At 45.0% G+C, this 27,275-nt stretch overlaps 1 protein-coding gene across 2 annotated transcripts in view; it reads right to left on the reverse strand.

The window, feature by feature from the left end:
• The window catches only part of SACS (sacsin molecular chaperone), a 100,141-nt gene extending 77,900 nt beyond the window's left edge, over positions 1 to 22,241 (reverse strand). The window contains exon 1 of one of the 2 annotated variants that reach the window (XM_074985477.1): positions 22,114 to 22,241. The gene's annotated coding sequence lies outside the window, so the exon portion shown is untranslated. The remainder of the gene's footprint in view (positions 1 to 22,113) is intronic. The other variant, XM_074985473.1, reaches the window with a different exon arrangement.
• Between the last annotated feature and the right edge of the window lie 5,034 nt (positions 22,242 to 27,275).

Consider the following 27,275-nt stretch of genomic DNA (forward strand, 5'->3'; position numbering starts at 1 on the left):
AATTATAGCTGCTATGTATCTTCCACATAACTTCACATTATAGGTAAGCTATGTATGGTCGTCTCGTGAAAGTTGCAGTTTCTGTTCCATCGCTTTTAGATTCCAGTTAATGAATCAGTTTTTAGGAACACAATCTCTTGCTTTTTCACAACTAACAGGGGCCATCCCCTTATGAGGATACCAAGCTGGGAGCTCACAGGGAGCCCCAGCCCTCCGGATCTGGCCAGAGGAAGTCTGACAGCCCCAGCCCTGAGTATCAGCCAGGGCCACCCTAGCAGCCCCAGGGCTGGAAGCCCATCAGGACATGGAGCTGCACTAGCAGCTCCCGCCCTGGGGACCTGGCCAGGGCCAGGGGAACCCCGGCAGCCTCAGGGCTGGGAGCCAGGGGTGCAGAGCTCCACCAGCAGGTCCAGCCCTGGGGACCTGGGTGGGGTCAGGGGAACCCAGCAGTCCTGTGGTTGGCAGCCAGCCAGGGCACAAAGCCCTGGTGGCAGCTCCAGCCATGGGGACTGGAACTGGGAACCCCAGCAGCCCCAGCCATGGGCAAGGAGACCCCCAGCAGCCCTGGATCTGGAAACTAGCTGGGACCCAGAGCTCTGCCAGCAGCTCCAGCCCTGGGGACCTAGCCAGGGTGGGACAGACAGACGGACAGACACCTCTCCTCTTATAATAGTATAGGCTACCTCGTCAGTTTTTTGAGAACCACAGTTGCCTTCCACTGATTTCAGTTGTTTCTCGTCCTCTAAGCCTGGATCAGAAAGTTGGGTCCCTCCTTCATGGCCAGTCTGACACAATAGGTGAAATTGAGGCCCAAGAGTGAATTCATTTGTACTAGTGCAGGAAACTAGGTTGACACAGGGATGTGCAGTTTGCACCTTCCTCTGCTAGTATGAGTCAAACTGGCACAGGCTGTTTGAACGTACAAATAAATGCCTGTTTATAAGCCTTCCTTTCTACTTGCATGTTTTCGCAAGCTATATGCCTCAGTTTGCTTTCTAAATAGTAGACAAATTCCTAATAATTTTTATCTGAATGTAATATCCCAGCATATTCATCTAGTGAATTTCACTACCCAGTTTGACCTGAAACAGATTATCAAAAGATTGCCGACTCTCCAGTCATTTGGTAATGCTTTGCCAACCTGTTTTTATATAAATAAACAATCCTCCTCTCACTTGTAAGGTATGAGATTGTATAGGAGAAAGCTAAGGGCCATTTTGAACAATTGAGAGTCATGACCATTTTACAAGAGTAATGAATTGTGATGCAAATGTATTTTCTGCAGAAATCAGAAAATCTAATGTAAATGTCATAATCATAAGCCATGCTACACCAATTTACTTTTTATCCTGGGTAAGCAAAGGACTAAAAGTGAGGCATATAATTCTATCCAATCTATTCTTCCTTGGCTACCCACACTCAAACAAGTGTAATTGTCAGCTTATTTTCTATGAGTACTCAGCATACTGGCTCCAGATTCATTTGAGGAGGCAGCATGTAACCATGCATTTAGCTACCTCCATATGGCCACAATGGAGTTCTCTTCTCAGAAATACAGGCAACAAGAGAATCTAGCAACAAACACTTTTCACAAAAAATTAAAAAATCAGATATTTTAACTGAGAGGGTGTCAGCAGCTTCCCATAGATTTGATTTTTCCAATTTTTTTAGCTCCTGTGGTCAGAGCATGAAAGAAAGAAAAAGAAACGCTGAGAATTTTCATCTGGTCAGATACAGACACAGCAGCTTTGTTTCAGGCACAACTCCTTGTAGAAGCTTGCATAGTAACTCCTGTGCAAGGACAGTTCCACTCCTGGGACCGGGACCTCTGTTTGGTCCACAGTCTGCAGAAGATTTGGGTACGGAGGTATGGATTCTGCTTGCTCTTGCCCAAGTCTGTGCCTCAGGTAGAAGGACATTGGGGAGGCACTCCCTGTTCTGCCTTGGCTGAGTAAACAGTCCTTCCCAGCCACCAGCTGAGCTCTGAAATTACCAGGGGAAAGCAGTCCAAACACTCCTTGTGGGAGCTCCTCACCCCCCCACCTGTCTCTGGTAATCCTAGTATTCTCCTTACCCACCCTTTGACTCTTATTATCTGTTATCATCTCCTCACCTCTCTCCAACCTCCTTTTTTACTCTCTCCTCCCCCACCTGGAAGGGAAAGCTTTTAAAGGTCCTGCGTAAGCCTGAAGTAAGATCCGCTGGCCCTAACAGAACTATAGAAACTCCTTCTCCACTGCTTCTATGGGTTAACTGCTCCTCCTTACCCAGAAGTAATCATCTTCCAATTATTAAGGCAATTGCTGCTTTGTTTAGAGCTGCCTCTTTCCCTTTCTAATCTAGCCCTCTGGTCTGACCCTGCTACACTGCCTACAATGTGCCCGGCTCTGGCCGACACCTGAATATTAGCTATATACAAAACATATTTAAGTTTAAACAAACATACTTCATCAGAACAAATGGGACAAAGAATGACACCATAAAATTACAATTTATAATCTTTTGTAGTAGAAATAAAGAAATTTATCTATGAAAAGGAATATGCAAGTATCAAAGTACTTCTAAAAAGATGTACAATTTAAACACTTATTGTAAGAAGTACGCCAGCTAGCTTCAAAGACAATTCACAGTCAAGGTTACTGCAGGTATTGTATAAAGGTACAGAATTTTGCTTTCATAGATAACTGTCTTCTAAATCACAGGCAGAAACCTGAGACAGATCTCACATGATGTAATACAGTAGGATGCCAGTAAGGAAAATGTGCTGGAATGGGAACTATCACAGTCTTAATATGTCTACTGACAGGGAAATTTGAAGCAGCAAAATTGAATGAAATTTGTGGGCCTGATTTTCAGCTGACACTAATACGTGTTGCCAGCTGAGGATGTGGCTGTATATTGTATAGTTATTCATAAAGAAAATATTGTTTCACACGTCATAGATAATTTCAAAAATGATAATATTTACATACTACAACATCCAAGAATTTTTTTAAAAGTGATAGCCAAACTATAGTCTTGTTCATTTTCCAATCTGCATCAGCTGAACATTTTTCTACCTCATATTAGCATTTTTTCCAGAGTACAAAAACTTTATTTAGTGCATTCAGTGTGCAGTAGAAGTTGCTGCCTTTTGATGAAATATGAAAAATACAGCTAGAAATGCCAGTATTTGTCACAGAAATTTCTGACAAGGCAAAGGACTGAATTTGTACTTTTATTATCTCCAGTGCTGATCTTTTGTAGGGAAGTAGAATTGGCATGGGGAGTTCAATGTAGGCAACTAATGGCAACTAACCACTGTAACTATTTCCTATTAGGTCATAAAACAGCAGTAAGTTTATATGACAACTACAGCCTCAAGGTTGCAACAACCACTGTGATTTCCATTGGAGTTCAGCCATTGGACCATATAGTCATAAATTCAGCCAACCTTTCTCAGCTAATGAGGATGAAAGCATATTTGCCAGGAAAGGCAAAGTTTGGATCTTCTGCAGCTGGATGCCCACTCCCAATATTGTGGCCTCACAGGACTTCTGCAACCACTGTAGGGCAAGAATATTTTCTCCATTTACTTTCTCTTCTTGAGTAAAAAGTGCAGGGTCAGGTCCAAAATAAACTTTAGGGAGAACACTGAGGCTATAGGCAGAGTTTTGCTAGTGGATTTTATTATTTGACTTGGGGTAGCTCATAGCAAGCCCTAACATGGACAAGGATCCCATTGTGCTAAGAAAAGTACAGTTCCTGTGTCACTGGTCTTACAATGTAAGTATAAGACAAGACAAGTGAATACAAACTGGGAAGCACCAGGAAACAAGGCTTTCATCTTGGGTATTTTTTCCCAGACATTTCTGTATTTGTTTTTATGCTTCACCTATAGAGAATATCACAAGTGAAACTCCTGCTCTCTTCTCTCCTTCAGAGGTGTTAAATTAACTGCTTCAGAACCACTCTAATTATTCTCATTACATACTCATCATTATTACTTCAAGCCCCCATAGCAATCAGAAAAAAATATTATCACACAGGATTCTAGAGGGTGTGGATACATTGTGGAATTTATTGTCCTGTCATTGCTCTTTGAAAGGTCATAACAAAAATTAAATAAACATGATGAAATTGGAGACACCTTGAGAAGATCAAGACCAGAAGTTGAAGGAGACAAAACCTCAGCCATTAAGCCAAACTTTCTTCTGAGAGTCCAACAGTTCTACATAAACCGAATATGATGAACAGAAATGTATTGCTCTCTCACTCTGCATGGCTTCAATTTCAAGCACACTCTGAGTTTGTACTTCACAGAAATGTTCCTGAGCCCAAACACCAGATCGAAATTACTTCTTTTAGAGAAGCAGTTTGGATCAAGTACAGATTACAGTATCAGTTAGTCTGTAGCTTCGAGAACAACAAGAAGTCTTGTGGCACCTTATAGACTAGCAGATATTTTGGAGCATAAGCTTTTGTGGGCAAAGACCTGCTTCATCGTGCTCCAAAATATCTGTTAGTCTATAAGGTGCCACAAGACTTCTTCTTGTTACAGATTACAGGATTTACTTTTAGAGAAATGAAGGCTTAAATCAACCTAAAGTCTCCTTGTCATCATTTTATTTTACATTTCCAAAGAATCTGTGAGAGTGCAAACCTTGAAGAGGAGTAAATGATTCTGAGATGAAGGATCTGTAATATTGCAGTTCTGGGGGAAAGGGAAGTATTTCTTAAGAGGGTGTGACCATGCTTAAGGATATAGCTTCTTTGAAACCACTTCCTACAAAGGGTGGTTAATTTTACAGTTTGTATAGAATGAAGGCACAAAAAGGAGATATACTGTGCACTCATTATTACCCAATTAAGTTGGCATCAAATGCTGTGAAAACATGAAAGATGATTGCTGAAAGGCATTCAAGTGGCACAGCTGAAATTTGGAAGAGTCATTATGGGCTTCTGATGGGGAGGACAACTGATGCCACATTTGCTCTATGGATCTTCATGGAGAAGTTCAGAGAAAAGAGAGAGAAAGAGAAGTTACTCACCGTAGTAACGGTGGTTCTTCGAGATGTGTCCCTGTGGGTGCTCCACGTTAGGTGTCGGGCTTCCCCGGCGCCGCAGGTCGGATCTTCCAAGCAGTTTCTGCCAGACCCTGCATGCACCGGTGCGTGCCGCTCCCTTGCGCGCTCCTGGCCACGTGTGCGATCCAGTCCCCGCCAGTTCCTTGACCAACCGCCTCGGATGCTCCTGCAAAACACTCAACAGAGATCCGAAGCGGGGAGGATGGGTGGGTGGTGGAGCACCCACGGGGACACATCTCGAAGAACCACCGTTACTATGGTGAGTAACTTCTCTTTCTTCTTCAAGTGTCCCCGTGGGTGCTCCACGTTAGGTGACTACCCAGCAGTAACCCAAAATAGGAGGTGGGTAATCGGATCATGTGCAGCTTGTCCCCGAGAGGACCGCTGTCGAGAGCTGGGTATCCTCTTGGAATACCTTGTGAAGGGCGTAGTGCTTGGCGAAGGTGTCATAGGATGACCAGGTCGCCGCTCTGCAAATGTCCTTTAGCGCAATGCCCTTGAAAAAGGCTGTTGATGCCGCCACCGCCCTAGTGGAGTGAGCCCTGGGCGTGGCCAGTAAAGGAGTCTTTTTGAGTTCATAGCACATTTTTATGCAGGATACGATGTGCTTCGAGATTCTCTGCGAAGAGAGACCTTCTCCTTTTGATTTGGGAACGAGAGAGACTAGGAGTCTATCCATTTTCCGGAAGGACTTGGTCCTGTCTATATAGAAGGCTAGCGCCCTCCTCACGTCCAGGAGGTGTAGGCGCACCTCTTTGTTAGAGTTATGAGGCTTTGGATAAAACAGGGGTAAAACAATAGGTTCGTTAATATGAAACTCAGAAGAAACTTTAGGAACAAAGGCTGGATGCAGCCATATGGTTACCGCCTCCTTGGAAAATACTGTGCAGGGTGGTGTTGCCATAATTGCCGCAAGCTCGCTCACCCTGCGAGCTGACGTGATTGCGAGAAGGAAGGTCATCTTTATCAAAAGGAGGCGGAGGGAAACCTTGGCTAAAGGCTCAAACGGTGGTCCCGTTAGCGCACTAAGCACCAGGTCCAAGTTCCCCGAAGGTGGAAGTGGTTTCCGAGGGGGGTATAGGTTTACCAGCCCTTTGAGGAACCTGGTAACCATGGGATGGGCGAACACTGTGTGCCCTTCCTCTTCGTGTCTGAACGCCAAAATGGCGGCAAGGTGGACCTTTAACGAGGATAGTGAGAGTCCTCCTCTCTTGAGGTCCAGTAAATACTCTAATATTACAGGTATAGGCACCGAAAGGGGGGCTAACTGTTTGGTAGAACACCATGCCATGAAGCGAGTCCACTTCTGCTTGTAGGTCTTCCTGGTGGAAGCCCTCCTGCTACTTTCTAGGACTTGTTGCACTTCCTCCGTACATGTGCTCTCTAGGGAGCTGAGCCATGGATTAACCACGCTTGTAGTCGCAGGCCTTGGGGGTGCGGATGCACTATGGACCCCTGGGCTTGCGTGAGCAGATCCGGCGCCACCGAAAGGGGCATCGGTGGCCGGTCCGAAATGCGCAGGAGTAGGGGGAACCATTGCTGTCGATCCCACGTTGGGACTATCAGGATCATTCGGGCTCCTTCTCTCCTGGCTTTCTGCAAGACTTTGTGGATCAGCACTATGGGAGGAAAAGCGTAAAGCAGGGGGCCCCTCCAGGAGATCGCGAATGCATCCCCCAGGGACCCCCGTCCCAGTCCTGCCCTGGAGCAGTATCATGGGCACTTCTTGATGTGTTGAGTGGCAAACAGGTCTATCTGGGGAAAACCGCATGTGTGAAAAATCGGTCGTAGCAGATCGGGACGGATCTGCCACTCGTGCGTGAGTGCAAAACGCCTGCTTAGCTGGTCTGCCTTCACATTGTGAGCGCCTGGTAAGTACGAGGCTTTCAAGGTTATATTGTTGGCGATGTTCCACATCCGGATGTTCTGATGTTCCACAACCGGACTGCTTCCGCACATAAGGCACGGGACCGAGCTCCTCCTTGCCGATTTATATAAAACATGGTGGAGGTATTGTCTGTACTGATCCCAACTACTTTGCCTTGTATATGGTCTCGAAAGTGTCTGCAGGCGTTGAACACTGCTCTGAGCTCCAGTATATTTATGTGCAGTGACTGTTCCATGGAGGACCACAGTCCTTGCGTCACCTCTTCGCCCATGTGTGCTCCCCACCCTATATGGGAGGCATCTGTAGTAAGAAAAACCGATACTTGTGGTTGGTGGAAGGGTACCCCTGTTAGCAAGTTCTTGGGGTTTACCCACCATTGCAGGGATTTGCGCACCTCTGTCGTGGGTGACACCACCCTGTGAACGGTGTGCGCTGCCGGTTTGTATACGCTCGCCACCCAGTGCTGCATGCTGCGCATGTGTAACCTGGCGTTCTGTACTACGAACATCGCTGCTGCCATGTGGCCCAGCAGCTGTAAGCACGTCAGAACCGGCACCGTAGGGCTGAAGGTGATGACTTGCACGAGGGAGCCGATGGCCCGAAAGCATGTCTCTGGTAGATACACTCTCACTGGAATAGAATTTATGCGTACCCCTATGAACTCTGTGTCCTGTGTGGGGTCTCTCTTTGATTTTGCCAGATTGATAACCAGGCCGAGGGAAGAGAACGTGCCTGCTGTGACGCGTATCATGCGTAGCACCTCCTCCTTCGAGGCCCCTTTGAGTATGCAGTTGTCCAGATATGGGAATATAAATATCCCCTGTCTGTGCAGGTAGGCTGACACCACTGCCAAGGTCTTGGTGAAGACTCCGGGGGCCGAGGAGAGGCCGAACAGCAGGACCTTGTATTGAAAATGTTCTTTGCCTATCATGAACCGGAGGAATTGTCGGTGAGCCGGATGGATAGTTATGTGAAAATACACATCTTGTAAGTCGAGGGCTGCGAACCAATCTCCATCATCCAGTGCCGTAAGGATGGAGGCGATTGTGATCATCCGAAAGCGTTGCTTGTGCAGGTACTGGTTGAGGCCTCTAAGATCTAAGATGGGCCTCCAGCTTCCTGTCTTTTTCTCCGTGAGGAAGTATCTGGAGTAGAACCCTTTCCCTTGCAGTCGCTCTGGCACTCTTTCCAAGGCCCCTATGAGCATAAGATGGTCTACCTCCTGCTTGAGTCTCGCTTCGTGGGAGGCATTCTGCAGGTGGGGCCTGGGTGGAGGTCGTGGTGGTGGGAGTGACTGGAAGAGGATCGCGTACCCCATGGCTATGATCTCCAGCACCCATTTGTCTGTGGTGATCCTTTGCCACTGGTCGTAGAATGGTCGGAGGCGATGGTGGAATAACAGCTTCGGATGACCTTGTGTGATGGTAGTGATGGCGCAGCCCTGGATCTGTGTGTCAAACTTGTGGCCTTTGGCCCTGCCCTGAGGACGCACGGCTCTGTTGGGAACGTCACCTGGGAGTTCTATATTGTTGATGCTGTTGATGTCACCCTTGCTCATAACCCCTGTGGTACTGGGGACGCTGTGGCTGATACTGGTACCGTCTTTGCTGAGGGTAGTACTTTTTCTTTCTGTATGGTGGGGTGTAGATCCCTAAGGTCCTAAGAGTGGCTCTTGAGTCTTTACTGGAATGAAGGACCGAGTCAGTTGATTTAGCAAACAGCTTCTGCATGTCGAAGGGGAGATCGACGATCTTCGCCTGCAGATCCCTCAGTATACCCGATGTTTGGAGCCAGGACTCCCTTCGCATTACCACTGCCGTAGCTGTGGAGCGTGCTGCTGTGTCCGCAACATCCAGGGCGATCTGAACTCCCGTCCTCGAGACTGCGTAGCCTTCTTGCACGATAGCCTTGAGCACCGGCTTCTTGTCCTCTGGAAGCGAGTCCATGAGGGAGGTTAACCTAGAGTAGTTATCGAAACTGTGGTTCGCTAGATGCGCTGCGTAATTCGCCATTCTCAACAGTAGGGTGGAGGAGGAGTAGACCTTTCTGCCGAACAGCTCTAGTTTCTTGGCATCTTTGTCCGTTCCCCCTGTTTTGAACTGAGACATTTTTGATCTCTGTTGAGACGATTCTACCACCAGAGAATTTGGTTGCGGGTGGCTGAATAGGAACTCCATGCCCTTCGCCGGCACGAAGTATTTCTTGTCCGCTCTCTTGTGGACAGGCAGAATAGTTGCAGGGGTCTGCCATATCGTGGTGGCGGACTCCAAGATTGCTTCGTCAAGCGGTATGGCTATTTTAGAGGAGGCCGGAGGTCTCAGATTTTTAAGGAGCTTATGGTGCTTCTCTTGCACCTCTGCTGTCTGGATGCCTTGCATGAAGGCCACCCTTTTAAACAGCTCTTGGAACTGTTTGAGATCGTCCGGAGGATGGATGTCCCCCGGGGCTGTAGCCTCATCCGGGGAGGACAGCGAGGAACCGCTAGGGTACGCCTCTCTGGACCCCTCCAGGTCCTGTTGATGGTGGTACATCCGCTCGCTAGAAGCTTGTGAGGGAAAATCCCGGGGTTCCAGAACCAACTCCCCCTGAGATATCTGAGTCTCTGTCCCCGTTCGCAATTGCCCTCGGGGATACAGAACCGTCTGTGGGGATCTGTCCCTTGTAGTATGCCTATGGTGTCTATGCCCCGCATGATAGGGGCAACCATGGCAACATGGGCACTGCTCCTGGGATGGTGACCTGGACCACTCCCTTGGTGCATACCTCCTACGTCTGGGGGAGCGAGATCTTCTGAAGACATGGGACGCTGGAGAGACCGATTTGTGATAGTACTCAAGTGGCTCGAAGCCCAAGAAGGGCGAAGGTGGTCCAAGCCATGGGGAGGCTGGCTGTAGAAATGGAGATGGGGGCTCCGGATAGGCTAGGGGTGACCCCTGCCTTCTCGTTGGAGTCCGCAGCACGAGCGGAGGGCTCAGAGAAAGCAGCTCTGCAGCCCTGTCTGGAGAGGGACTGCGGTGCCGTGTTTTCTGTGCTGCCTTTCCCCTCCCCTGTGGGGGTGGCTCCGCCCCCTGACGCGTCGGGGATCTCAGCCCCGTAGTCTGCACCGCGCTCAGCACGCTCCTCAGCGGTGCTGCGCGGGCGGTCTCCCCCGGTTCCTGCAGGCTGCGTGCCTGCGCGCTCTGCGCCGCTGGTTCCCCGGGGGTCGATGCCGCTGTTTGTGAAGCCGCCGGTTCCGGCGCTTGCTTGGCCACCGCCCTGCCGGCAGTGTGGGGCGGCTGTTTGATCATCGGAGGCTGGACCTCCGCCACGTGCGTCTCCGTGCCGCCACCGATCAGCTGTAGCTGCGGCTGGGGGCTGTGCACTCCACCCGTCCCGCTCGCTGTTGCTGCCGGCAGGGATCGGGTTGGGGAGATTTTCCTCCATTTTTGCGCTGATGGGGTTAGGGACGCGGCTTTCCTTTTATGGGCCCTGGAGGGTCCCTCCTGCTGCGGCCGCTCTGGCACGTCTGGCTGGAGGGCCTTGTCGAACAGCAGCATTTTCAGCCACATTTCCCTGTCCTTCCTTGCTCTGGCTGTTAACTTGGCACAGAAGGAACATTTCTGAGTGACATGGGATTCCCCCAAGCACTTTATACACTGACTGTGTCCATCAGACGCTGGCATTGCCTCGCGGCACAACTCACACTTCTTGAATCCTGAAGAGGACATTGTGGTGAGTCTTTGAGTTGTTAATAGGGTACTTAGCACCTTCTATGTGCTTGTTTCCCTCTCGGATAAAGCCTGCCGCGGCAGGAGGGCTAATGGCCCTAGGCTCCTGGCCTCCGGTGCTCCGCTTGTTACTAGGATTGGAAGCTTTGAATTCCTTCCCTTTCTTTGTTTTTTTTTTTTTGAAAACAACAACCGACTAACTTAATCTAAGACTGAAGAAACTTTAAAACAATTAAAAACGTTAAATACGCTAACTCTGGCCGTAGCCTGAGCGGATTCCGTCTGCAGCCGATGGCAGTTAAAGAGGAACTGGCGGGGACCGGATTGCGCACGTGGCCAGGAGTGCGCAAGGGAGCGGCGTGCACTGGCGCATGCGCGGTCCGGCAGAAACTTCTTGGAAGATCCGACCTGCAGCGCTGGGGCAAGCCCGACACCTAACGTGGAGCACCCACGGGGACACTCGAAGAACTGTGTGGTTTTTGTGTTCTTGGAGAAGGTGTATGATTGATTGTGTAACAAGCGAATCAGTTTGCAGGAACTTGTAATGGAGAGTCATACCAGAAGGACATGCCTGTCTTATACCAGATATGTTTGATGAAGAGACTTCTACAGTTAAAACTAAATGGGACTACAGCAAAGTTTCCACTAAGACAGGAGTGTGCGTTAATTTTCACTGAGTGGCCACTCCACAAATTTTGGCACTGGTTGTGTGCTTGCTTAGGGCCCCCCAGAAGGGGCCAGACCTTGGGCAGAAGGGTTGGGGCTGGGGGCTACAGAGGGAGGCACAGAGTGTGTGTGAATGTGAAAGAGAAACACTGTGTATGAGAGACAGAATTTGTGACACTGATACAGTGTGTGCTGCAGTGTATGGCTGTGTCTACACGTGCCCCAAACTTCGAAATGGCCATGTAAATGAGCTCATGGGAATAAGGGGACTTCGAAGTAGGCGGTGTCCTTTTGAAAAGGAGCCCCGTCTGGACGCGCCACGCGGCAGCAAGGCGCATCAATTTCGAAGCACCGCGGCAGCCCGCATGCTAATGAAGCGCTGAATATGCATTTCAGCGCTTCATTAGTAAACTTCGAAATGCCCATTTGCATGGCCTTTTCGAAGTTTGGGGCATGTGTAGACGTAGCCTATATGTGACAGTGTGTGTGGCAAAGACTGGGTATTTGTGACAGTGACATAGTGTGTGTGTGGGCTGGCTGCTGCTGGGTAAGTTTCTGAGAAAAGCCACCCTCTGTAAGGGAAATCTGTCCTGCTTTTTTGTCTCCCTCCTCCCCTACTCTGTACTCCTGAGTGAGTCACTTTCCATCCATGCTTCAGACTGGAGCATCTACACTACAGCTATGTCTACACTACAAGATAAATTTGAATTTACTAATATTGATTTTATAATGTTGAGTTTTATAAATTTGAATTTGAGTGTCCTCACCTTCCCACAGGTCCCCTATGAATTTGACTTACTGCTGCCACTCTCAATCACCAAACATTGACTGTTACAGCAGTGCATTGTGGGAACTTATCCCACAGCTCCCTCAGCAAACATCATTCTGGGATGTATTAAGCAAGAATGTTGTAAGCAAGACTTGAGAATCAGTTCTTCCACTGCACTCTATGCTGGTTAGGCTTCAACTGGAGTATTGTGTCCAGTTCTGGACACCACATTTCTGGAAAGATGTGGGAATAATTGGAAAAAGTCCAGAGAAGAGCAACAAAAATGATTAAAATCTAGAAAACATGACCTATAAGAGAAGACTGAAAACAACTGGTTTGCTTTACAGGAAAAGCAAAGAATAAGAAGGGACATGATAACAGTTTTCAAGCACATAAAAGGGTGTTACAAGGAGGAGGGAGAAAATTGTTGTGCTTAACCTCTGAGGACAGGACAAAAAGTAATTGGCTTAAATTGCAGCAAGGACCGCTTATGTAGGACATCAGGAAAAACTTCCTGTCAGAGAGTTTAAGCACTGGAATGCAGTGCTTAGGGAGGTTGTGGAATCTTCATCATTGGAGATTTTCAAGAGCAGAGTAGGGAAAAAAAAAAAAGGACATGTCAGGAATGATCTAGATAATACTTAATCCTGCTATGAGTACAGGGGACTGGATTAGATAATTACTGAGATCGCTTTATATCTGATTACTATTTGATATACTACTAGAGACTGTAAGAAACTTTGTGCTGAATGTGTGCACTTACTAAATGACATATATTAAGCCTTTTACACTTACCTACCCTAATCTGCAGAAATATCTAGACTTTTATGGGTGTACAATTGCCTTCCATCTAGAAAGTCGTCTACGTTTTTTTGTGTTAGCCTGGTTCTTTCAGTAGGTGAGCTCAGCTGACATATTTAAGATGACATTGTCTAGATTGGTACATCTGGAATCTAGTGGCAGGGAATCTTTTTTGAGGAGCTCTCAATTCTGAAATATGGCTCTATTTCTTCTCTGAGAGGCACAGAGTTTCTTGACCTTCAGGGCACATTACAAAGATTGTCTCTTCATACTGGCTTTCTCTAACAGGGTGTGGGATTAAATGGTGATAAGTCTCCATTTTTATGGTTTAGATAATGTTTGTGTTATTTACGTCATGTCGACTGAGGTTTCTTTTGTAATATTTTAATGTGTGTTCATGTGCCTAGAGCGTGATGGGTTCATTTATGTAAATCAAAAATAAATACCTACATTACATCAAAAGATGCCTCATGTGCACATTTCATCGTCTTCTACAGCAGAGATACACCCCAACCTGATTGTCATCTATGGCAGACAATCGGACTTTTGGGGAATGACAGAAGGAAAAACATTGATATCTCAGTGCACGGCTCCACATGCTGAGACAGAGGTGATGAGTTCATTCCTTCATTTGCCTGGGGGATTATAAAAACAGCCATATGACTCAAAGATCTCATCTTAGTGCTCAGTGACTGGTAGCATGGGAAATGGAAAAAATAAACCACATGCTTGTTGCACTTAAAATTTGTTCAGGGTTACATCACGTATCTGCTAGTCCTCACTATATACACTTTTGTAAATTAAGCCTGGGGGAAGCTATGGTGGAAAGTTAAAGTGTTCATAGAGTGCTTAGACATTTGTAACACCTGGCTCATTATGCCAAACAGACCCTACCTCCCACCCCAGAAACATATCTAGAAATCAGGAGGGAAATCCAGCTGCCCTCCAACTATTTGAGATACTTCAAGAAAGAAAAGAAGAGAATTACATACCTGATGAGCTGGCTCGGTTCTGTCCCTTTCTCCTTAGAATTCCATACCGCAGTCACAATATATTAACCACATTTATTAGTATTGCTACATATCTGCAAAGATTCCTGCAACTTGAGTAGTTCCAGTGTTGGAGAAAGACAGAGAAATGAGTGTGATATAGAAACTGGGGGGACTAGTTTTCCCATGTTCCCCATCTCTCTTCTAAGATGCTCAGCAGCTCTTTGGCACACAGGTATTTTTGGACTAACGCAGCTAATAAACTTTATTCCGACACAGGCAGAACCAAACTCTACAGCAATTACAGACTGATTTGGAAAGGGTTTGTTCACCTACCCCTCAAATGGCATTGTGAAGGTTCTTAAAAATACCTCTAAAGTTCTGTAAATATGTACAGTCAAACTGAATGTACAATAAATCAGGAGTAACTCCACTACATTCTATGGAATTACTTCAGGTTAACCCCGACATCCAAGCAGTACTAGACTCAAAAATACTATATAATTACCAAGTATTTAGTCTTCAAAGACTAATGATCTTGTTTGTCAAATAGGGTCTGTGATACTTACATATCTATGCCATTTGTCAGCCAAAATTACAGCAAAATGGTACAGCATTTTACATTCCATTGGTAGTCTGCATTTAGCTAGGGAATTTAACTATGGGAATCTCTCCTCTGTATACGGGAGATCTGTGTCTAAATTGAGATATGCAACATGTGGAAAATTTTACTCTGGAAATGCAAAACATTGCAAAGGCAAGGAAATTAATACAGTCTTGGCTCCACGCAACATGCACAGATGAGATCATCGGGGTCCTTTTGCTATGCTATAAATACATATGATGTACATGGAATTCAGTGTATGTAACAGATGATGTTAATGATAACAACTGTGTTCCATGTGACATAATAAACTTCCTCAAAGGAACTCTGCCAAGATTGGTATGCCCTCAATTTGACCTCTTAATTTATTCTTATACGATTTTGTAACATGCCTGTAATTCTATATATTTTTCCCCAAACACATTTTTCAGTGCTTCTATTCTAATGAAAAAAATGATCGCCTAGGAAAGAGAGGCAATAACATTATCCGTTAATGAAAATTAAATTAACTGATACAGTGCTATAAGAATTAATTTATGAGTGTAAAATATTATTAATGCAAGGGAAGGAGAAGGTCATTTAAGTTAAACATCAATGTTGACAAAAGAACAAGCGGATATAAATTGGCCATCAGAAAGTTTTGGCTTGATATGAGGCTAAGTTTCTAACTATGACGGTGTCTAGACTGCAAGCTTCTGTCGGGAGGCCAGAGGTCTCTCAGCAGAAATCTGCTGCGTTGGGAGCTCTCTGTCAACATCCCTGTACACCTTGTTCAACGAGGAAGAAAGGATGTCTCAGCAGAGGGGTTTTCCCAACATTTGGCCAAATGTCAGGAAAGCCTCTCCCAACAGAACTGTCAGCAAGAGATATACAAATGCAGTGCGCATTTTGCATATCTTTTGTTGACAGTTCTCGGCAATCTAGATACAGCCTATCAGAGGAATGAAGTTCTAGAAGAGCTTTTCAAAGGGAGCACTGAGGACAAAAAAAAATAATTGGCTGCGGAACTGAGCCTGGCAAGTTCATTAACAGGACAGCATTATGAAACTGTCTACAGTGTCATGCTGCTGATCTGCAACTGATAGCAACAAATATCCCCGTGAGTGACTGGACACTAGACAGGGAGGTCTCTGAGTTACTACAAAGAATTCCTTCCCAGATATTTGGCTGTTGAATCTTTCCAAAATGCTTAGTGTACAATTGACTGCTGTATTTGGAGTCAGCAAAGAATTCTGTCCCAGATTACACTGGCAGAGACATGAGGGGCTCTCTTCCCCTGCAGCATGGCTTACAGGTCATGTGCAGCTTTAAGTTAGTGTAACTGGTAGATTCTCTGTAACTAGAAGTCTTTGAATCATGATTTGAGGGCGTCAGAATTCAGGCAGAGGTTATAGGTCTATTTCAGAAGTGGGTGGGCAAGGTTCTGTGGCCTGCAAAATACAAGTGGTCAGACTAGATAATTCTGGTGCCTCTTAGCCTCACAGCCTTTGAGTTTAAAACTGTCAAGGCTGGTCCCCACTGTGATGCTCTGACTGAAGAACATGGGGACCTGAAAGAGGCCTTAAAAATACCTTGCCTCTATAGGCTTCTGTTTAAAAGCTTCCCAGGGTCACAGATTCCCTGACCCTGGGAGGTAGCTGCCACCACCCAAGTCTGAAAACCCCTCTTTAAAACCCAGGAAAAAACACCTGGGATGTCTCCCTGTGGGGTAACCCAACCTCTTAACCCTCCCCTAGGAAAGAGCTTGAAAACAAAAAGGAAGAAATTAAGCTGCAATTTGATAGCTGGTCTTTCATTCTTAGGTCTAGATATACACAGAGCCTTTTCTAGGACACAGGAATCAAATCACTCCCTTTAAAAAAAGGTGATTTATTAACAAAACAGAAGAGTTATGTAACAAAGCATACTTGGTTGCTAGGTGCTACAGAGCAACTAAAAAGGTAGATTAAAGCACAGAAAATTACTTCCATGGGATTCAGTTTAGAAATTACAGTGTACAGCAGGGTACATCAGCCAGCCTAAGAAGTCTGGCACCAAACCCAAAGTAAACTATAACCTGATCATATCTGACTAAACGTTTCCCTTCTCCTTACATACCTCTATGCCCAAATTTCCTTGAGGCCTGGATATTTACTGAATTTTCCAAGCCTGCTCAGGCTTAAACCACTTCTGGGTCTCTCTCCTCCAGCCATAAAAAGTTCCCAATTCAAAAAAAATCCCTCCTCTCTTCCCATTGGCTCATCTGGCTGCTTGCCAACAGAAAACCTGCTCTCTCTGAGTTTAACCCTTTACAGGCATTCATTCATGACACTGATGAAGAAGTATCTATGTGAAATTCCAGTGCAGTGGTGGGCAACCTGCAGCCTATGAGCCACACATGGTCCATCATTGTGGCCCACAGGGGATTTTATACACATCACATCTCACAGAGCTGGAAGAGACCACAGGAAGTCATTGAGTCCAGTCCCCTGCCCTCTTGGCAGGGCCAAGCACTATTTGTTTTTTTTTTTTTAAATCTATTTGCTCCAGATCCCTAAATGGCCCCCTCAAGGACTGAGCTCACAACCATGGGCTTAGCAGGCCAATGCTCAAACCAATTTACTATTGTCCTAGGGTTGCTAGATTCTGCTGGTTTCTGTCCATGTAGGGTTTTTTCCCCCCTACTGATATTACTAAAGTAACACACATGGGCCGTGTCTACACGTGCCCCAAACTTCGAAATGGCCATGCAAATGGCCATTTCGAAGTTTACTAATGAAGCGCTGAAATGCATATTCAGCGCTTCATTAGCATGCGGGCGGCAGCAGCGCTTCGAAATTGACATGGCTTGCCACCGCGTGGCGCGTCCAGACGGGGCTCCTTTTAGAAAGGAAGCCACCTACTTCAAAGTCCCCTTATTCCCATGAGCTCATGAAGCGCTGAATATGCATTAGTAAACTTCGAAATGGCCATTTGCATGGCCATTTCGAAGTTTGGGGCACGTGTAGACGTAGCCATGGAAAGCAAGGGCATGTGAAGTGAGGTGCATGCTGATTGCACACAACATTGACTATGATAGATGTGTGCTCCCTCTGCACCCAATCAAGTGCTGCTACAATACAACTGATACATCCCAAAAATTCTAGGTATGCAAAACTACTGTAACCTGGGAGACCATCTTGCTTATGACAATCATTTGGCCCACTGCAATTGAGGGCCACTCATGCTGTCTTCTCACTAGCCTAAGTTGCCTATCACTTTTCTAGCACCTACCACAATAACTCAGAGAAGTAAACCACATCAGTTATGTCAGTGAGGCATCAACTCAGATGTACAATGATAATTTCATTTAAATGTATAAAAGCAGTGACTAACTTTGGTGCTGTCAGTAAGGGCATTTGAAAGACACCACCAACTTATTTTCCCCCCTCAGTCAAGAAAGAGTATTCAAGCCCCAAAGAGAAAGAGCCAAACTAAGGAGCCTGGTGGAGTGCAGGGATCAAATTAGACATAAAAATGGTGGTGGCACTTTTTCCAGTATCCAACCATAAAATAAGCTCACTTATTGACTCATCAATTAAGGTGGTGCTCATAGTAGACTATACTTATATTCAGTATATGAGATAAAAATCACATTATCATAGGGATCAGATTAGAAATAACAAACGTGGTGGTGGTGGTAACATAATTTTTTTCTCCTGAATATCCTATTTACTGTATTTGGTTCTCTTTGAAGCAAACTAAAACAACTCCATTGCAAGCAGACTATGTGACTCACCCTTAAGACCAACATATTTGATATACCAGGGGTCAGCAAACCCCAGCACAGTTGCCAAAAGTAGCATGCAAGCCAATTTTCATTGGCACATAGGCAGGTGCTGCCTGTAGATTGACAAAAGACCAGATAATGCTACCAAACACCACCTAAATGGTAAATCTCTGCATCTCAATTTTATTAATGAAGCTGCTGTGAGTAGGACTATTAGTGACTTTAAAAAGTAAAACCGGCACTCAAACAGTACAGAGGTCAAAAAGCCAAATTTTGGTACTTCACGTTGGAAAGGTCACTGACCCCTCTGCTATACTAACCCTGAACAATGAGGCTATGTCTACACTACAGTGATCTGTCAACAGAAGTTACTGTCAGAAGATATGTTCCAACAAAACTGTTGACAGATTGCGGACACACACACAAAAGTAGATCGCTGTCGATCCGCTCTGTTGACAGACTGCCCAACCGCTCTCTCGACAGAATGGCCAGCTGGAAGCACAGCAGACAGGGCTGCCCAGTGACCCAGGAGCCCTGTCTGTCAACAAAGGGCCCCACAGAATGTACACACCGCTTTTTTTGTTGACAGATTCTGTTGAGAAAGGCATTCTACCTCCTGGGGGAAAGGCAGAAGTCTGTCTACAGAAGTGTTGAGCTCTGTTGTCAGTATGTAGACAGAATGCAGTTTTAGTGTGGATGCTTTGCAGGTTTTGTTGACAAAACTCTCTAGTGTAGATGTAGCTTGACTGTATTGTAGTGAGATGGTCAAAAGAAAATACAATAGGGCAAATAAACCAAACTTACCTTTTATCTCAGCAACTTAGCACACAGATATAATGGGGGCCTACCAATATAAATGCATATTGGCATGGATAATATGAATACCAATTCTACAGAGAAAGGACAGTGTACCAAATCTATGTGTGACTTTTCTTTGTTTCTTAGCTAATGAAGAAATAATTGCTAAACAATTATTCATATGTACAGTAAAATATTTCCAGACTAATTACATTGATTTTTAAAAAGACCACACTTTGAAAAATGGATTCAGAATTTGACCTAAGATACTGCAGGTCCACTTTTTTAACTCTAAGGGTTTTTTCCATATATAACTCTGAATATTGCATACATACCAGGCAGCTAGACACTAACTACACATGTTGTGCATGCACAGGCAATCTGAAAGCACATAGGGTTTTGTGAATTCAAACATAAAAAATGGAATAGGAAATGTCAGAAGCCAAATTGATGCACTTTGAAAATATGATCCAACCTACACTTAGACATTCTAAAGAATAGTAACAGAGAGGAAGCCGTGCTAGTCTATACACTATCAAAACAAAAAGCAGTCAAGTAGCACTTTAAAGACTAGCAAAATAGTTTATTAGACCTCCCACCCGACCCCTCCACTCTCTGATTTGCTCACCTTGATTATCTTTTTCTGATTTGTCCTCCTTGCTTACTGTTTTTGGTTCTCTGTGCCTTAAATATTGAGTCTGTTGTGGTCTGGCTATGGTCTGAAGAAATGGGTCTGTCCCACGAAAGCTCACCTAATAAACTATTTTGCTAGTCTTTAAAGTGCTACGTGACTGCTTTTTATTCTAAAGAATAACGTTGAGACATAATTGCAGAGTGCATGCTGTGTAACTCTGTTTCAAAAACCATTATGGAGCTCCAAACAATTCTGTTCATGGGTTAGGCAGTAGCTTGTTGTAAAATGTAACTAAGATAACTACTGTTGTAAGTTTGATAAATCAGGAAAATAAAGTGTCAAGATCAACCCTGATGGTTATTGTACAAATGTTAATAGAGATATACCAGGGAATAGTTTTGCCCAGTATGTCCACATTAGAACTAATAAACTAGACAGTAGCCTGCTAAAATGAAATAATTTTAATTACTACAAATCTTCAAAATTGAAGCTAGTTTTGCATTCACTCAAAATATTTACAAAATGGGATTTATTTTTAAATTTTCAAATGTCATGCTCTCCACCAGGGACTGTATATGATTTCAACAGGCATACAAGTCCTATAAGTGAGGTATAAATTGCTGTAAAACAATATTTACAATGGAAAGGATGGCACAGTCTCAACTTTCCCATACACAAATAAGCACTGCTGATGTGACAATAGCCTGTACTAAGCTTAAGAGTTAACATGTGGCCCTACTCCACAGCTCTCAGGAGAGGCTATTGAGAAGGTGCATCACCCTCGTAGAAGTTCCTGGAGCTCTACTGATTCTGAGAACACTGGGGGATAGCAGCCATAGCTACATCTACACTTACCACAGAAGATCAACCCCAGAACTCCTCGCAAGCCATGAGGATTAAGGAAGGTCAATGGGAGAAGCACTCCTGTCGACGGTCTGTCGTGAAGACAGGCACAGAAGTCAACAGCTGCAAAGTCGATTTTTGGTACACAATTGGCGCACCAAAAATTGCATAGCGGCCGTCGACCTTCCAGGTAAGTGTAGACCTAGTCTAAGAGTTCAGGCTGGACCTCCCAGTCTGTGGGAAGATCAGAGCCACAGCTCTGTCTTGCCTGTTTCCTCTGAAATGGCTGGTGCTGTAGCAGGCACTGGCTGGGAACAGGAGTAAGACCGAAGCTCAGGAACTGATATTGTGGTAGGTCTTTACACACGTACACAAAAGGAAGGTTCCTTGTGCCCTTTATGCCCCCATACAGGGCCCTGCACAATCTAACACTGTCAGACTTCCTTTTGCTCCCTCTGAAGCCAATTGGAGATTTCAGCAAGAGCAGGATAGGATTAACTTCACAGTGCCTCATACGTAGAATATAGATTTATTAATATAAGGATGCTATCCTTTGTTACACAGTTTATCACTGTGATCATAACTATAAGTACAGGCCAGGAGCTTGACAGATGAAAGCAAAATTAAAGTACTTTTGAATTCATTATAAAAATGTGCATTACTTAGTTTTTTGTTTAGTTGGCATGAAGAATTTAGCTACATGTTTTTTACTTCATTACTGAGCAATCTGCTCAGATACTTAGTGCAGTGAACTTTTGTTAGCCATATTTTTTTAATTTGTTACCACGACTACATCAGATCATTAGAACATGCACAGAAAACAAGCATTATATCAACTGCCAGAGAACAAGATGTGGAATTTCGACATGGACATGTGTTTTCATTTGAAATACATATATCTACTTTAAGTCACGACACATAGAAAAACACAGGGAAGTGATCGTTCCTTTTCAAAGTAACTCATAATTAGCGTGCTTTCTAGAGAACAACTCTCACAAAGATAAACTGCCAGGTTTATGGTGTCTTGCAACCCCATAACAAAAATATATACATGAAAAATTACTTGCTATGAAGCTTGCTCATACTACAGCATCTAGCATTAAGTAAGCTGGAGTAAATAGTATTTCTAGTTGTTTTTTAAAATGATGTGAGCTGTAATAATGTCAAAGAATGCATCACAAAGCCTAGCATTCAAGGGCTGCTGATCAGATTCAGAAAAGGAGCTTCCTTATGTGCATAGTACTGCAGTAATATACTAACACCTCTCACAATAAAGCGCAACAAAGACACATAGCTTTGAAATGGAGAGGCAAGCTAATGTGCAAATCCTTACTCCATCCATACAACTAGTGCACTGCAGCTTATGAGTCACCCAGAAATTCTGTAGACACACAGACAATGGTCATTTGGCTAAATACACTACCAAATATGTCAAAGCTTGTGGTTTCTGCCATAATGAACGCTAATAGCATCATGATACCCATATCTCACACTGCAGTGACTGACCCACCCTGTATCATGCTAGCATTTACAGCATCAATCAGACAAGATAAACCACTGCATTTATCTTTTTCTTCATAAACGTTTTTCACATACTGACCTGTTCATTATGCCATTTCTTCTATTGGTTGCTAGCATTAGACAGCATCTGAAGCTCAAAATAATCTTGCTCCTCTTCCCCCTTTTGTAAAATCAGCAGATTTCAGCATAATGCGTGGCCACTGCTGCAGCCTCAATGTAACCAAACTAGTTTAATGCAGCAGAGGCTTTAGCTCTGCCCTGCCAGCAATCTCTCACTCCTTTTATTTTTTTTTTTAAAGAGATATGGTCCTGACTAGTCTCAAACTTCAACAAGCACAGAAAAAATGGCAGCTTATGGGGGTTCAGATTATGCATTGCATTAAGTAAAATAAAAAGTGTGGAAGCCTGATCAAAATTTTAATATTTTTAAATATCACAGTCCGTACAGAAGTCCTATTAAAATATCTCCATTTGCATTAACTAATCAAATAGTACAGATTTTTTTAAAAATCAAAATTACTTTCCATCTTTATGTTTTTTGTTCAGTTTTTTAATTTCTCTTAGCCTGTGAAACACTAGTTCTAGGGAAGTAATGATTCCCTTTACTCAGCACTGGTGAGACTGCTTCTGGAGTGTTGAGTCCAGTTCTGGCCCCGCCCAGCACAGAAAGGATGTGGATGCATTGAAGAGTCCAGCAGAGGGCAACAAAAATGATTAGGGGGCTGGAGCACGACTTCTGAGGAGAGACTGATGGATTTAGGCTTATTTATAGGGTGACCATATACCCCTGTCCCAAATACAGGACAGGGAGATATGGGGCGTAAGGGTGGCTCCTCCTGGCTCCACGAAACCTGGGGAGCTGGGAAGGAGGCAGCAGCCCCGTCCCTCCCTGGGAGCCCCCAGGGAAGTGGCAGCCACCGACCCTGCCCCGGAGCCCCAGGCAAGTCACAGCTGCCAGCACTCCCTGGGAGCCCTAGGAAAGTGGCAGCCCCCAGCATGCTCCAAACCCCCGGGAAGCAGCAGCCACCCATTCGCCAGAACCCTGGGGAAGCAACAAGGACATGGCAGCTGCCTATGCTCCCCCTGCTTCCCCGAGGCTCGGGGAAGTGACTCCCACCAGCAGCTGTGCCTGTGCAGCTGCTGGCAGAAAAGGTCAGGGTTATATGACAAAGCATATTTGATTGCTAGGTGCTACAGAGCAACTTAAAAGGTAGATTAAAGCACAGAGAATTACTTCCCTGTGATTCAGTTTAATAGTTACAGGGTACAGGGAGCACAGCAGCCAGTCTAAGAAGTCTCACACCAAACCCAAAATAAAAATAAATAAATAAAAACCCTAATTGCTTCTGACTAAACATTTCCTTCCTACTTACATATCTGTTATTCCAAGATTGCTGTTGGGACATGGATATTACTGAAATCTTCCAACCCTGGTTTCAGACTTAAGCCGTCTCTATCTCTGTCCTCTGGCCACGCAAGAGACTCAGTTAACTGCTCCCATTCAAAAATCCTCTCTCTCTTCCCATTCTCACCTGGCTGCTTGCTATCACAGGACTCGCTATCTCTGGGTTTAGCCCTTTACAGATAATGTAGTAAACTGAATACTGGGATGTTGAGAAAAATGGTAGTAACCCTCCCATCCATCACATACACACCAAAACCAAAAGCAGTCAAGTAGCACTTTAAAGACTAGCAAAATAGTTTATTAGGTGATTTTGCTAGTCTTTAAAGTGCTACTTGACTGCTTTTTGTTTTGATAGTGTATAGACTAGCACGGCTTCCTCTCTGTTACTATACACACCAAAATCACAGATGGTGCTGGCCAGTCTGGTCTACACCAGCTGTGATTTCTCCCTGGAGGTCCAGAAGAAAACATAGTTAATGGGATACATTTACATACAGTAAGCCCCCAACTTACACAGGTCCAAGTTACATAGATCCATAGATTCACAGCTACAGTAAGGTCCCAGAGTATGCAAATCCAGAGTATGCGACCCGGTTGTAATGCAACTGACCCCCGATACAGTAATACACTGCTTTATGCAGCTTCACATTGCATGAAACTCACTTTAACTCCCTCACAGCCCCAGCTCACACTCCCATGCATGAGACTCCAGCTTCAACCCATGCACGATGCGCCGGCTCCCAGCTGCCAGCACACATGGGGGCATCAACTGTTAGCTGCTGAAGGTGCATTAGGCTCTACCCTCCCCCAGGTAACCCTCACCCCCGTTCAAGCCCCTCTCAACCCCCAGTAGTCCCAGCTCACACCCCCTGGCACAAGAGGGTCCGGCTTCAACCTGCGTCTGGGGCTTCCTCCGCACATGTGCAGGGCTCCAGCTCCAACCCCTCTACCAACCACCCCCATGGCCTTGGCTCCAACCCCCTGTCCGGGCTCAATCCCTGCCCCAACTCCCTGCTGCCCGGCTCCAACCCCCCAACACGCCCTGGTTCAACTGCACCTTCCCACCCCCCTGCAGCCCTCACCCACCCGAGGCTTAACCCCCCCCCAGCCCCTCCCAGGCCCCGTCCCATCCCCCAAGCCCTCCCTGACTTACTCAGTTTTAAATTTACACAGCGACCTTCGAAATGAATTAACAGTGTGAGTTGAGGACTTACTGTACTAAATTCCCTACTGAGTACATGAAGAACTAAACAAGACACCTACAGTTTTGGAATACCATGACTCAGATTACACAGACAGTTTTAACTGGCTGAATCTGGGAAACTCTCATGGGAGATAGCATCAGCCACTTTGTTAGAAGCTCCTGAGATGGGTTGTATGTTAAAGTCCAAGTCTTGGAGAGCAACACTCCACAGAAGGAGTTTCTTGTTAGTCTCTTTGAGTGTGGGAAGCCACTTCAGAGCAGAACGGTCAGTCTGCAGATGAAAGTGCACTCCCCAAACTCTACCAAGCTGTACAGATTGTTCTATACCAGTAACTTGACCCCTTTGTTATTTATCACCCACCCCCTCAATTTTTGGTGTCATTTGCAAATTTACTAGTGATGGTTTTAGATTTGTTCAGGTAATTGATGTAAGTATTACCTACTGTAAGCTCAAGTACTGATCCCCGTGTGATCCCACTAGAAACACACTTTTGACACAGTCCCACCTGGCTTTCTCATAACCAAATTAGGGAAATACAGAATAGATTAAATTACTATGAGGTGGATGCACAACTGATTGAAAAAACATAGCCAAAAAGTAATTTCCAATGCTTTGAGTCAAACTCAGGGGACATATTTAGTGGGATCCTGCAAAGGTCTGCCCTGCATTGATCACTATTCCATATTTTCATTAATGAGATGGATAATGTAGTAGAGAGTACGCTAATAAAATTTTCAGATGACATCAGGCTGGAGGTTGCACAAATTTGGAGGTCAACACTGGAATTCAAAAAGTCCTTGATAAATTGGAGAATTTGTCTGAAACCAACAAGATAAAATTCCATAAAGGAAAGTGCAAAGTACTAAGGAGGGAAAAATCAAATGCACAACTACACAATGGGGAATACATAGCAGTTCCACTAGAAAAAAAAAAGTCTGGAGTGGCAGTTGATTGCAGATGCTATGTCTACACTATGAAATAAAGTCGAATTTATTAATGTTCATTTTGTTATTCTGGAATTTATAAATTCAAATTTGACCATCCTCACCTGCCCACGTGCTCCTCACAAAGTCATCTTATTGCTGCCACATGCAACTGACAAACATCGACTGTTGCAGTAGTGCATTGTGGGAACCTATCCCACAGTTCCCGCATCCTTGTAGCATTGTGGGTATGCTCGTTGGTCTTTGACATCATCTTCCCACATTGCATTTTCCCCATTCCTCTCCCATGGAAAGCAAACATCCATTTGTCCTGTTGGAAGCAAGGAAAAGTAGGGCATCCACAGAGATGGCAAAATAGTTTACAGAAATCTCTTTCTTCTGTAGCTGAATTCTCAACTGGCCATACACTGAGTGTCCCCCCTCCCATGATTGCATACGATCCCTGAAAATAATACAGGGGCTCTGAAAACCTTGAAGAAAGAGAAGACAGAAAAGTTTTTGAAAAAAGAGAGTTATTCAGGGGAGGGTCTTTGGCTTTCCAGGGCACTATAAAGCTTCTGTGCACAGGCTGTGCTCTCAACTGGCCATCCAATGAGTGTTCCCCTCCTGTGATTGCATCCAATCCCTGAAAACAACAGAGGAACAGACTGTATTCTAAAAGTTAGAAGAAAAAGGATAGAAAAGTCTAGGAAAAATGATCTTTGTCTTCCCTCTTCGCTACATAGACATTGCCAACACAAGGGATGTTTTTGGGAAATGGGTCAAAGCAGGAAGGCAGATTTAAAATCTTTTTCCTAACAGAAACATCAAACCAGCAGGTGTCTGCAATGGACAGCAAGCCCCCAAAAATATTTTTGGCAGGGCATGGAGGGTGCTGTGGTCTGAGGCTGCAGAGCTGGTTGAAATGTTGAAGTAGTCCCTCAGACTATCTCAGATGCCAGAGGAGACGTCCCTCCAGAAGCAGCAAGCCCCCAAATATCCCAGCTGCTGGAAGAGAGACTTACCCCCAGCAGCAGCCCCACTGGTCCCTTGCTAGAGCAGTGGGGTGAGCTGAGTGGGGGGGTCAGTTTAATTATTCACCCGAATATCTTAGCTGCCAGGGGAGACATTCCCCCAGTGGCTACAAGTACCACTGGTCCCTTGGTAGGGTCGTGAGGGGGTTCAGTGTTGAGCCAATTTAATTAGTCCCCCACGCAAATATCTTAGCCTTTGGGGGAGATTTCCTCCTGGTGACAGCAAGCCCCTGAATATCTTTCCTGCCAGGGGAGACTTCCCCTATCAGCATCAAGCCCCTCTGGAGGCTAATAAATTCAGTTTTAAGACATGGCACTTCCACACTGGCCTTTAATTGAACTTTTGAATTTGAGCTTGACACTCTACCCGTCAGGCCACAATGATATTGTAATATCAATATTAGTGCTCCCTAAATCGAGCTAATGGTATTTACAGTGAAGACAGTCACGTGGTAATATCGAGCTAACTGCCTTAAATTTGAATTTATCTTGCAGTGTTTATGCAGCCAGATTGAACAGTTGGAGTGCTATGTCAGTTCTGTTCTCCATGCCTTAAGAAAGATGTGGACAATTTGGAGAGAATCCAAAAGGAAAGGAAAAAATATATAAAGTTCCAGGAAAATCAGACCCATGAAGACAGATTTTACAAAATAAGCAATGTTAATCTTGAGAAA

The sequence above is a fragment of the Carettochelys insculpta genome, chromosome 1, assembly GCF_033958435.1.
Source record: "Carettochelys insculpta isolate YL-2023 chromosome 1, ASM3395843v1, whole genome shotgun sequence".
NCBI classification, from domain to species: domain Eukaryota; kingdom Metazoa; phylum Chordata; order Testudines; family Carettochelyidae; genus Carettochelys; species Carettochelys insculpta.